Source organism: Sceloporus undulatus, chromosome 8 (genome assembly GCF_019175285.1).
Source record: "Sceloporus undulatus isolate JIND9_A2432 ecotype Alabama chromosome 8, SceUnd_v1.1, whole genome shotgun sequence".
NCBI lineage: Eukaryota > Metazoa > Chordata > Lepidosauria > Squamata > Phrynosomatidae > Sceloporus > Sceloporus undulatus.
The window spans coordinates 30,622,522-30,634,983 of NC_056529.1; the positions used below are offsets into that span (position 1 = coordinate 30,622,522).

Consider the following 12,462-nt stretch of genomic DNA (forward strand, 5'->3'; position numbering starts at 1 on the left):
ACTACTCTGGCAGGAATGGGGGCTATATACATTCAACTGGCTGCATTGTTGCATATTGGGTCGAAAATGTGACCCAGAAATGTTCAGAGATTCATCAACAATTTGATTTTTTTATATCATCAGCCACTGTTTGATCAGCTTTTTGGAACTTAAGAGGAGCAATGGGTTGCACAGTAGGCAAACAGTTACATTTTATTTATGCAGGTTTGTCATGTTTGGAGCCATTTTCATGTGACATTCTGGGTCGGTATATGATCCATCTTTCTCTTCCTTCAATTTTCTCTCTTCTTTTTAAGTGCTCTTATTAGATCAGGAACCTGAGAGCAGTATGATGTGATGAGTATGTGCTCTGCATGCAAAAGGTCCCACGTCCAATTCCTGACATCTTTAAATAGAGCTGGCAGGGACCACTGTCTGAGAGCCCATTAGCATTCTGTCAGTCGAACAGTATTGACTAAAAGTGGACAAAAGGAAAATCCAGATTTACAGTAGACCAGTGTAATGGGAATTCTGTCCACCGGATAATATTGCTGTTTACAATCTTGGGAGCCGAGGTGAACTAAACAATAAACTCTAAAGAATTCTAGTTAGGTACAGATTGACACAAATAAGGCAAAGTACCTTCAATCCCTTACCAAAGATATAGGAGTGTGGGAAGCATACCTGTTTCATCATCAGCAAATATTTCTGACATTTCAATGTTTTCCAATAGCAGCAAAAAAAAAATGAACACACACACTCCATTACATTATACTGCTAAATTTAACCATTTCCAGGGCTCAGGATTTATGAATTCTAAGCATACATCTTTTGACCAAGATCATCACTGGGATTCTTGTAAAATACAACACAAATCCTGCAAGGCTACCCACTCTTGGAAGGCTAAGCTAGATGAGAGCAACAACCAGATGGGAAAACTCAGTCTCAAAGATGCTTTTGCTCAAGATCATCCGGCAAATTCAGAGAGTATAAAATATATGCTGTAAACCGCTTTGATCGTAGGAAAAGCGGTATACAAATAAATCATATTATTATTATTATTATTATTATTATATTAAAAGAGGGGGAAAGGGGGGGTATTACCTCTTGTGGACCAGCTTCCAATGGAGGAAGCTGAACGCAGGCCTCCACGTTTCGCAGAACTCTTCTCCAGGTAGTCTCCAGGAATCAGGCGGAGCAGAAAGCCACACGTTCTATCAGAACAACAGCCCTGCAAGAAATACAGGCCTGTTACCTCCAGTGCTGAGAACTGGCTCACGCCAACAAACCGTCCTGTCAAGTACAGCGCAATAATTCAACTTCATCTGAGCTCAGTCATAAGCTAAAATTAGAGACAGTATTTCCCCCCAACAACACAGTGTACATAGTTCTCTGAAGACTAAAAGCCTATGCGTTGACCTAGCTTGAGAAGAAAATGTTAAGTATAGCGATGTCTATCTGTATCCCACCACAGTGAATTATTTCAGGCCATCAGGGCAGGACTTTGGGGCAAGGTCCAGAGCTTGGTTCCTTCTGCAAAATAACACCATGACTGATAAGGTCATTATTTGAGCTTTACTTTTTAAGAATATAAACATTTGCTAGATCCTTCTAAAACAGTTTGGCCAGTTTGCTATTTTAAGCATATATTTGGAACAAGAAGAAAGTGAGTAACTGAAAAGAAACACATTCTTAACACCTTACCCAAAAAGCTATACACAAGTACTGTCTAATAATGTATTACTCTGAAAAAGCAACAAAGAACATCAGGTAATGTTAACCAAGTGACATTACAGCTGAGTAACATTAGCTTTTTGTTTAAATGCTCCAAACTGAAATCCTTCTGGTGACTTGTGTCAGCTTATTTTGGGAGCAGTGAAAGCAGCAGCTAGAAACAGCTCTGCCAGCTCCTGAAGACAACTATGCCACCCTTCCTGCTGCCACAGTAGCTGCAACCATATCACCCATCAAAGTACTCTCACTCGTGATGCCATCTGAACCTACAATCGCACAAGTACACTTACCAACAAAATTATGGCCCATAGTTCACAAATAGTCTCTTATCTGGGCACTAACCAAACCCAGACCTGTATAACTGTGGCAAGATGGCTACATCATCTGTCCTAAGAACATGTCAACAGTTCCCGCTCTGAGGCATTTTACCATATATACTTGACTATACAGTAAGTAGCTGAATCAAGACACGGCTGGACAGTAGTTGCCTACTTTATCCTTATAGAGAAAACCTGCTTTTATAAAGAACCCCAAACACACACAGAACACTTAATTCCCTGATACATGACAGGCGCTCCAAACTTAAGTAATGAGTAACTTTCTGTTCCCAGTAGAACACGTTCACTTGTTTGCTTTCTTCCCTTCCTGACCATAAACTATGCAACTCATCACAAGAGAAGGCACACAAAGAGACTAAGGAAAGAAGCCAGAGAAATATGTGTATGTTTACACGCTACATACAAACCAACCAGCCCCAATATAGCCTTATCTGAGGGATTGGGGAAGCAGCATTACAATCAGTTTGCACACACATCACACACAAATATCACGTTACTTGAAAATGGGTGGGTGGTGGGTGCTTAAAATCAGCCATGCATGTGCATATACAGACACGTATGCGCACAAATACAGCTTCCCTTGAGGAAATATTGTGGGGATAAAGTTGCACTCATCTATACTGTGCCATCTAAAGAAAACAAGGTGTTGGTGGTGTTAGAATTATTTGTAATCATTTATACAGGTATATCTCACTTAATAAAATGCATGTTCCTGGACATTACTTCTTTAGCAAGAAACCTGGTACTAGAGGGAAGAACAACATGGAAAGAATAAAGATAGGTTCTTAACCCACAGAAAAGAAGAGCTGTTCTAGAGGTTTCAATCAATAATTCCCCCTTTTTAAAATGCAAAACTATGCACATGTGAAATGAAACAACCAGGCCAGGTAAGCATTGCAATGCTAACCAAAACATTTCCAACCTTCTAGAGACTATGTGAAGGCCTCTTCCAACATGCATTTAGGGATTCTCTTTTTTCTTTCACCAGCCTTCTTTTTTCTCATGATTTCAATTTTGTTGGCCAGACTTACAGATCCTTAACATACTGGGTATATTCAATGAGGCAGATTTATTTTCTCTCCCAGTTTAAGCTGTTCGCACATGCTCAGTAAGGAATGCCTGTTGCAACAACCCCACAAAGCTACTCTACAAACAGCTACTGCAAATCCCATTCTTTCCCAGTGCTACACTTTATTGTGGTGTTTACAGCAGAAACGTTGCAGTACCCTGACACTGAAGAGACTAAGGCCTTCTAGCCCTTCTTCACCATCCATGATGTTAAAACATCCAGCTAGAGAGAGGATCTGAAGAAAGAGGAGCTGGGGGTATAAAATGACTTTGTAAAAAGAAACTTCACTGTCAAGAGGCTTTATTAACAGAGGTATGCCTGTACCATACACACAAAGCACACAGCTAAATACAATTGGTTACTCACACACATGAAACACAGTATGTAGAAAGATCTCGTAGCACCTTTGAGACTAAATGAAAGGAAAAAAAATGGCAGCATGAGCTTTTGTACAAAACACAGTCTTTGCAACTGAAAGCCCATTCAAAATGGAAATATCATAGGCAAGAAATTCCAGCAGACTTCTCATATGCTCCAGCCCCTAAAGAAGAATATGAATGTTGTGCCGTCAGCAAAGCGGGGACATTGCTGAAACAAATCCAGCTGTCCTCCTTCAGGCGTTATCTCTGACAAGTAGAGGCTGTGCAGCAAGCTGTTCGCTTCCCTGAGCACTCCCTGTACTTTCTCTGTTTCAACAACATCCACACACAGCCAAAGGAGCAGATTCTCAAACCAATGATTCTGCTGCCACCATATGAGACCTCATTGGACCTATTGGGAGGGTGGGGGAAAGTGATCGGACTTTGTGGTGCCAATAGGAAGACAGAGAGACTTTTATCCAATCTCAGTGGTGGTGCAAAGTCCTTCTATTGGGATGGGATTTTGCTCATACACAAAATGGAGTTGCTGGCAGCTCTAAAACAGTGCACTTGGTCCTCAACATTTGCCGCTTTCACTTTTGCAGCTCTGATTATTCACAGATGTCATTACTATGTTCTCTCTAGGAATCTTTAAGTCCTCCAGTGTGACTCTTCTGGAATTTGACCACAGAGTGATGCTGGAGGACCTAGAGATTCCAAGAGAGAAGACTTCTCTTGGCATTTGTAGGTCTTCCAGCAGAGCTCTATGGTCAAATTCCCACAGATGTTGACCACAAAGTTGCATCAGAGATTCTTAGAGAGGTGTTCTCTCAGGTTGAAAAACCTATCAGTTTCTTATTTGTGGTTTTTCCACTTTCATGGGGGTCCTGAGCCCCCAACCCCAGCAAATGTGGAGGGCCCACTGTACTGTATTTATTGGGATGATCAATCAGACACTTGTCCTGTTCTGATGTCTCTACAGAACTGTATGACACACTAGCTAGCATCCTATTAGTGACATGAGTGCACATGTGTGGATTTAGGTTGTCTGCAGACTTATGACACCCTATGATTCTCCTAGGATTTTCTCTGGCAAGTTCCACCTGGAGGTGGTTTTGCCAGTTCCTTCCTCTGAAATATAGCCTACAGCACCTGGTATGTGTTGGCAGTCTCCCATCCAAATACTAACCAGAGTTGATCCTGCTAAGCTTCCAAGATCAGAAGGCTTAAGTCCACCTTATACCTGTATGCATCTCTTTTTGGTTGCTGTGGAAACTGGTATTCTCTTCCGTCCTCCACAATGACCAAAATATCCCTTGCAATATTTTGCAATGGAGAGTGTGTGGGATGGGAGAAGCTTCTGTCTATGGCCTTTTACAGACTGCCAAAATAAAGCTGCTTCGGGTCTCTTTGGAGGTATGCTATTTAAATGATGCATGGGTCCTACGAGTCCGGAGGTCGCGCCAAAGCCACACTCCATTCCTAAGCACTGGAGGGCAGCTTTCGGACTCTTAGGACCCATGCATCATTTAAACAGCATACCTCCAAAGAGACCCGAAGCAGCTTTATTATGGCAGTCTGTAACAGGCCTATGTCTCTGTAACTAGATGCAGAATGATTATATCATCCATTGATGCCTCCAGAGAACCTCAGCTGATCTCACCAGGTAAAGTTATCATTTGGCACCTGGCTACAGGAACACAGCCTGACACTTCTCCAAACCCAACAACTCCTGCAGCTACAAAAAGGGGCTGAAGAGAAGAGTTGAGAGGCTATTTGTAATGTAGTTCTGCATAGGGCACTATTATCCTATGTTGTGCCCTACAGGATCATTGCTACTCTCTCAGGGTGACCAGATGTCCTAACTACCAAGAACGCTGACTGGAGCCAGTTATAGGGATCATGTAACTCCCTTGTTAAAACAGCTTCAACGGCTATTGGTTTATTTCTGGACACAATTCAAAGTGCTGGTCAGACCTATAAAGTCTAGACCAGTGATTCCCAAACTTTGGTCCTCCAGATGTTTTGGACTTCAGCTCTCAGAATCCCTGACTGTTGGCCAAGCTTATGGGAGTTGAAGTTGGGAACAAATGGAGGAGCAAAGGTTGGAAACCACTAGTCTACAGCAGTGTTTCCTAAGCAGTGCTTTCCCCACATAAACCTACTAGAGTTTGAAGAGCTGGAGGAGTAGCTCTCAGTCCCACCGTCTTGGGTCCCACTCTGGGAGAAAGGCATCATACAAATGGAACAAACATCCATGGCTCTTCCCTTTCCCAAAGAAAGCCGCCATCCAAATTCTGCACCAAGAAAAGCTGGATTCAAGTTCTATGAACCAATGACAAATAAATCCTAGCTGTGTGTTCTTATTTTTTGCATTATTTATCCCCTGGTGCTAGGTTTCAAAAAGGGCTTTTCCAGTCTCTCTGCAGCCTCAAAGGACTAGAAACCATCAGCGATATTAAATCCACAGAGAAAACAACAATTACTTTCTCCTTTCGGCCACTGAACCAATTGTTCTCATAATCCCAGTTGTAATGTGCATTTCTTCTTCCCTGAATGTGTAGAATAGAACAATACTATAATTGTAAGAGATTTTAACTGTGCATTGAGAATAGACAGTGTTATTTTGCATACTATTCCAACAAACACTATCTCAAATTATTTCCACCATTACTATTCTATATTAGAAAATTAATTTTACTACTAATTTAGGGCTTGACGCAAGCATGCATCTCCCTTTAGACAATTTAGCACTGAGAAAGCAATCTGGAAGGCAAAATAGTCTCTACACAAAGGGATGTAATACAGATTCACATTCTTATGCATTTTGCACACAGGCCACAACCTCTAAACATACAGGCCTTTATTTGAACTAAACAGACATAGATTTGTTGGTTATCATGTGCTTTCCTCATGAAACTGTAACCCATATTATTTTTACAACAGTTCAGTGTAATGACACAACCTAATTACATAATTCTTAGCAGCAGTATGAAAGTGGTTGCTATCGTGTCGCTGTGTTTGCTGGAAGGTTTTTTCTTTTTGGTTGTCGTATTTCAGCTGTTGCCCTCTCTAGATCTCCATTTTCATGCGCACCAAAAACATGTGATTTTGTCAATAAACAGATCTGCTGACAGAGTCAATCTGAGTGCCATTGCCTTACATCAACACTCTGCAATCTAAGAGCACAGCAAAATCCTCTACAGTACTAACAAATGAGAGCTCAACCACAATCTCATTATCCACGCTCCGGTTAAGAGCAGCCCGCTTTTGCCTGTGCATTGTTTGGGTGAAAAGCATTCATAACCCTTTCTTGACAAGCACTCAAATCATCCCTGCCATGAGTTCCATTTCAAAACAGCGAGTTCTCTTACAGCGACGACATCAAATCCACAACCTCCTACGACAAAGACTCCATTACAGCAGGATCCTATTAATCACTGTTCAAATGAAAAACTCACTGTGTTCAGAGGTGCATTTTCCCCTGAGAGTAGCTGCAGAAGGGCTTATTTCCCAAGTAAAAACAGTCCAGTTGGCCCTCTGCATTTGCGGCTTTGACTTTTACGGTGTCGATTATTTGCAATTTAGATTAATATGTTATTTCTGGAAATGTATAGGTCCTCCAGTGCAACTCTGCCAGACGTTGGCCATAGAGTCTACTCTAGGCATTTGTAGGTCCTCCAGCACGATTCTCTATGATCAATTTGTAGCAGATGTTGGCCACAGAGTTGCACTGGAGCAGCTTTTCCACATTCGTGGGGACCTTCATGCCTAACCCCAGCAATTGTGGAAGGACCAATGTATAGTCAGAACACCAAGTAGCTTCCTCCATGGACTTGTAAAATGTTTCAGTGCTCTTTGGACACAGTTCATATAGTCCAGAGGAGCAAAATGAGGGCGTTCCGCCTCCTGCAAGAGACCTTTTCCATCAATCCCCAAATTTTCAGCATTGCTGTAAATTAAAAGCAACCAGAAATAAGAATGTAAGCATCCAAAAAGGGGTAGGAGGCAAAGGAGCCTTGGGAATGCAATCACAGCAAATATAAGGATTCTGGGTGTGAATGATTTTCTCTTTCTCATTCTCAGCAATGCTAGAAATTTGAGGACAGCAGGAAAATTTCACTGGATGAGGGCAAATTCTTATGTGAAGGAGGAAGGCCCCCATTTTGTCCTTCCTGTACAAACAGCATACTAGGAAAAGAGCAGCCGGAGAGGAAGACCTTTTTCTGATGCTCAGGTTTGAGTAGGACAAAGGAAGGATATTCAAAATGCAGAACATGATATTTGGTTTCTAATTAACAAGATCTAGATTGCTTAGCAGAAAAGAAACATTCACTTTCCTTATTCCTGTACCATCCCCTGATTCCCTTAGCGGTGGAGAACAGATGCCACCGAACCCTTCTCTCTCCCTCCTCCTGCACTCCTTGCGCAGACATTAAATGGCATGGAAACATGTTTCAGTGCGAGTACATTTCAAAGCAACAGAACATAAGGATTATAATTCTCTGCCTGACAAGCAAGCATGGCTATGGGCACAATATGCGCACCCAGGCTTCCAGAAAAGACCACAGGCCTGTGCTTTTTCCATATGAACATAATTTGATACCCAATGCAATTGAGAACTCTGAACGACAACAAAAACATCCATTCACAAAAAATCCTTTCAAAATGTTAAAGGCTGATGGTAAACCAAGGTAAATTGTTTTTTACATAAGATGTATTATTATTGTATTTACAAAAGGTGCATTATTGCTGTTAGCCTTCATGGGCTTTGTCTAAAGTAGACGATGATACAAAGCAAAGTGAATAAACGCAGTGTCCTATTACCTTAATGGCAAACCCAGCATTCGCACAAACTGGGACATCTAAATAATTGAATAGCAGTTAAGTGCGCCGCAGCTGCTACAATTGCAGGGACTGTCAGTCTCACAAACCTCCCACTGTGGCACTGAAATGAGGAGCATTTGGCCCGTTAAAGTGTTTATAACACAGGTCACACAATACACTCCAGGGGAAACCACAAAGCAAGGAGGTGGACAACATACTAAGGGTCTCCATGAATAGGTCACTCAAACATGCAAACCAGGTGTAGGAGCAGAGCAAGATAGGAAACTGCCTTACACTGAGTCAAAAGCCAGGTGCATCTAAGTCAGTACTCTTCACATGTAAAGATCACAGAATCCTAGAGTTGGAAGAGACCAGAGAGATTCCTAGAGAAGTGTTCCCTCAGTTTTACATTGGCATTTTTTCCACATTCACGGGAGTCCTTTGCCCCTAATCCCAGCAAATGTGGAGGAACCACTGTATACTGGGCAATGATTTCCAACACCTCTCAAACTTCAAGTCAGATGAGGCCAGGGTGCTCAAGGATGTTGGGAGTTGTATTAGAGTATAGGTTATCTAGCCAGTGGCAAGTCAGGAAATATTTCCCTGAATCATATTTGGAAGAGACCACAAGGGCCATCCAGTCCAACCCCTTCTGCCATGCAGGAACTCACAATCAAAGCACCCCAGCAGATGGGGTGTTCCACTGTCAAACAACCTTTACTGACAGGAAGCTCCTCCTAATGTTGAGCTGGAATCTCTTTTCCTGGAGCTTGCATCCATTGCTCTGTCTCCTATTCTCTGGAGCAGCAGAAAACAAGCTCGCTCCCTCCTCAATACGGCATCCCTTCAAGTATTTAAACAGGGCTCTCATATCACCTCTTAACTGTCTCTTCTCCAGGCTAAACACCCCCAGCTCCCTAAGTCGTTCCTCATAGGGCCTCATGGTTTCCAGACCCTTCACCATTTTAGTTGCCGTCCTTTGGACACGCTCCAGTTTCTCAATGTCCTTTTTAAATTGTGGTGCCCAGAACTGGACACAATATTCCAGATGGTGCCTGACCAAAGCAGAATAGAGTGGCACTATTACTTCCCTTGATCTAGACACTATACTTCTATTGATGCAGCCTAGAATCGCATTGGTCTTTTTAGCTGCCGCATCACACTGTTGACTCATGTTCAACTTGTGGTCTATTTGGACTCCTAGATCCCCTTCACATGTAGTTTCATTCAGCCATGTGTCTCCTATCCTATATCTGTGCATTTCATTTTTCTGCCCTAAGTGCAGTACCTCACATTCCTTCGTGTTGAAACTCATTTTGTTAGCCTTGGCCCAGCTTTCTACTCTCTTCAGGTCATTCTGAATTCTGACCCTCTCCTCTGCAGTGTTAGCTTAAACATTAACAGAGATCTCTATGAGTCTGGCTGCATCCGCACTGCAGAAATAATAAGGTTTGATTCCACTTTAACTGCCATGGCTCTGGTGCCATAACAAACTACCATTCCCAGAATACCATAGCCTTGCCTCATGGCAGTTAAAACAGAGTCAAACCGGATTATTCCTGCAGTGCGGATGCAGCCTTGAACTGATGTGGCTCAATGTGAATCCCACGCAGGCTGCGTCCGCACTGCAGAAATGGTCCAGGTTGGTCTCACTTTAACTGCCTTGACTCTGTGCAAGGGAATTCTGGGAAGGGTAGTTTTGTGAGGCACTGAGCCTTCCCTGTCAGAGGTCCAGAACGCACTGCAGAAATAATCCAGTTTGAGACCGCTTTAACTGCCCTGGCTCAATGCTAGGGAATTCTGGGAACTGTAGTTTCCTGAGACCGTTACCCTTCTCTGTCAGAGAGCTCTGGTGCCGCAACAAACTACATTTCCCAGGATTCCCTAGCGCTGAGCCAGGGCAGATAAAGCGGTCTCAAACTGGATTATGTCTGCAGTGGGTTTGGGACCAGAGAGAGAAAGGCCTCCCTTTCCGACGCTCTTCAGCCGGGGGAGTGGGTTGGCTGTTGGCCACCCGAAGGCCAGGAGGAAGGGCTGACATTCCGACGTGTCACCGAGGCCAAAGTGGCATTCGGAGCGTACTGGGCTCCAGCCAAGGCAGCGCCCTTCGCGGTCCCCTTGAGGCAGGGCCTACCTCTCCGCAGCCCCGAGGGCGCCTCTGGCCCAGGCGAAGGAAGAAGCACGCGCGAAAAGCCCCTCCAGAGACCCTCCGCTTGCAACCGCGCTGCCAGCTGCTTCCTGCAGGACTGAACCGCGGCGCACTCAGCACAAAGCTCCGCCTCCTCACGCCCCGCCCACAAGGCTCGCCCCGCCCCTGTCATGCCCCATTGGAGGAGCAGGGGGTTCGGAAGCCCCGCCCCCGAGAGGTCTGGACCCTCCCTGTACAAGGCTCGCCCCGCCCCCTATCCTGCCCCATTGGAGGAGCAGGCGTTTAGGAAGCCCCGCCCCGAATGCTCTGGCCCCTCCCCTTCTTCGAAGGAGGAGAGTCTGGAAAGCTTTCCTTTTTTTGGACTTCAACTCCCAGCAGCCTCAGCGGACACAGTCAATGGCCAGAGATTCTGGGAACTGAAGTCCAAACACCTCTGCCACTGCATTCTTTACTATCCCCAACAAACTCCAACTCCCCGAACTCCATAGCCTTGAGCCAGACAACAAGTTAAAGCGGTGCCAAACCGGGTTAATTCTCCAGTATGGATGCAGCCTGAGAAGGCCTAGACTAGTTATAAAGGGCCTGGGAACTAGGCCTCAGCCTTGGAGGCCATTTACTAACTAGGCGCCATCGCCGCCTCGCGTCTATAATGTGCAAGTGCACCCTTCCAGAGAGGCACCATTAAACGCCTCAGTGGAGGAAGCTGTGAGGGGAATTTGTTTGGAAACGACGATTTAATCCCTTTCTGAGATCACTTTCTTTTTCTTGGTCGATATATATGTGTGTGTGTGTGTGTGTGTGTGTGAGAGAGGTCCTTTTACATTAATAAAACGGAGGAAGAGGCTTATTCCGTGTCTGTATGCTTTGTCTGCCTACTTCTGAGGGGAAAGGGAAGCCATTCGAGGCGGGCGAAGGAAGAACCGAATGCTATCTTAGTATCGCTCCAATGCATATAAATATATATATATATATATAGAGTTAATTAATTTGGTGTGGGAACAAGGCAGCCCTTCCTTCCCGGCCCTCATATGCCGTTCGCAGTCCCTCTTCGACCGGGCGGTAGCGTGGCCGAGTGGTCTAAGGCGCTGGATTTAGGCTCCAGTCATTTCGATGGCGTGGGTTCGAATCCCACCGCTGCCAAAACCCGGGCTTCCCCTTTTTTAGAGTCCCAAAATTTGCTTGGAAAGAGAGCGGCACCGAGAGAGGGACTTAAATAAACCCAGATTGTTGTTTTTTAATAGTTCCATAAGGGGTTGTTGTTGCTGTGTGCCTTCAGGAGCCCTCTTTAAATACTTGAAGGGGAGTCACACTGAGGAGCAAGCTTGTTTTCTGCTGCTCCAGAGAACAGGACCCAATGGAGCAATGGATGCAAGCTCCAGGAAAAGAGATTCCACCTCAACATTAGGAGGACCTTCCTGAGAGTAAGGGCTGTCTGGCAGAGGAACACACTCCTTCCTCAGAGTATAGTGGAGCCTCCTTCCTTGGAGGTCTTTAAGCAGAGGCTGGATGGCTATCTCTTGGGGTGCTTTGATTGTGAGTTCCTGCATGGCAGAATGGGGTTGGACTGGATGGTCTTTGTGGGCTCTTCAATGATTCTAGGGACCAGCCTTGGATTGAGAGCGACTCAAGGGTGGATAACAACAACAACAACAGCAATTATTATTAGTAGTAGTAATAGTATCCCACTCTTTTCCCAGAACTCGAACTCAGAGCGGCTTCACAATAATTAAAAGAACAATACAATTAAAAACACACAGAAAAGAGGTGCATTAAAAAGAAATTAAATTATTACAATGTTAAAATAGATAGCTATTAAAAGAATAGAATCATAGAGCTGGAAGGGACCCCAGGGCCACTCAGTCCAACCCCATTTTGCCATGCAGGAAATCACAGTCAAAGCATCCCTGGCAGATGGCCATCCAGCCTCTATTTAAAGACCTCCAAGAAGGAGACTCCACTACACTCCAAGGGAATTTGTTCCACTGTCGAACAGCCCTTTCTGTCAGG

At 44.3% G+C, this 12,462-nt stretch overlaps 1 protein-coding gene and 1 non-coding gene across 7 annotated transcripts in view; one reads left to right on the top strand and one right to left on the bottom strand.

Moving 5' to 3' along the window:
* The window catches only part of EEF2K (eukaryotic elongation factor 2 kinase), a 36,285-nt gene extending 25,706 nt beyond the window's left edge, over positions 1 to 10,579 (bottom strand). For 4 of the 6 annotated variants that reach the window (XM_042480909.1, XM_042437223.1, XM_042437224.1 and 1 more), the window contains exons 1-2: positions 10,441 to 10,579; positions 1,084 to 1,210 (exon numbers count right to left, since the gene is read on the bottom strand). The gene's annotated coding sequence lies outside the window, so the exon portion shown is untranslated. Of the gene's footprint in view, positions 1 to 1,083; positions 1,211 to 3,486; positions 3,815 to 10,440 lie in introns of those variants that run through there. The other 2 variants (XM_042480910.1, XM_042480908.1) reach the window with 2 other exon arrangements.
* Positions 10,580 to 11,513: 934 nt separating this feature from the next.
* Positions 11,514 to 11,595, top strand: TRNAL-UAG. Its single transcript has one exon. It is a non-coding gene; the product is annotated as a tRNA-Leu (tRNA).
* The last annotated feature ends 867 nt before the right edge of the window (positions 11,596 to 12,462 follow it).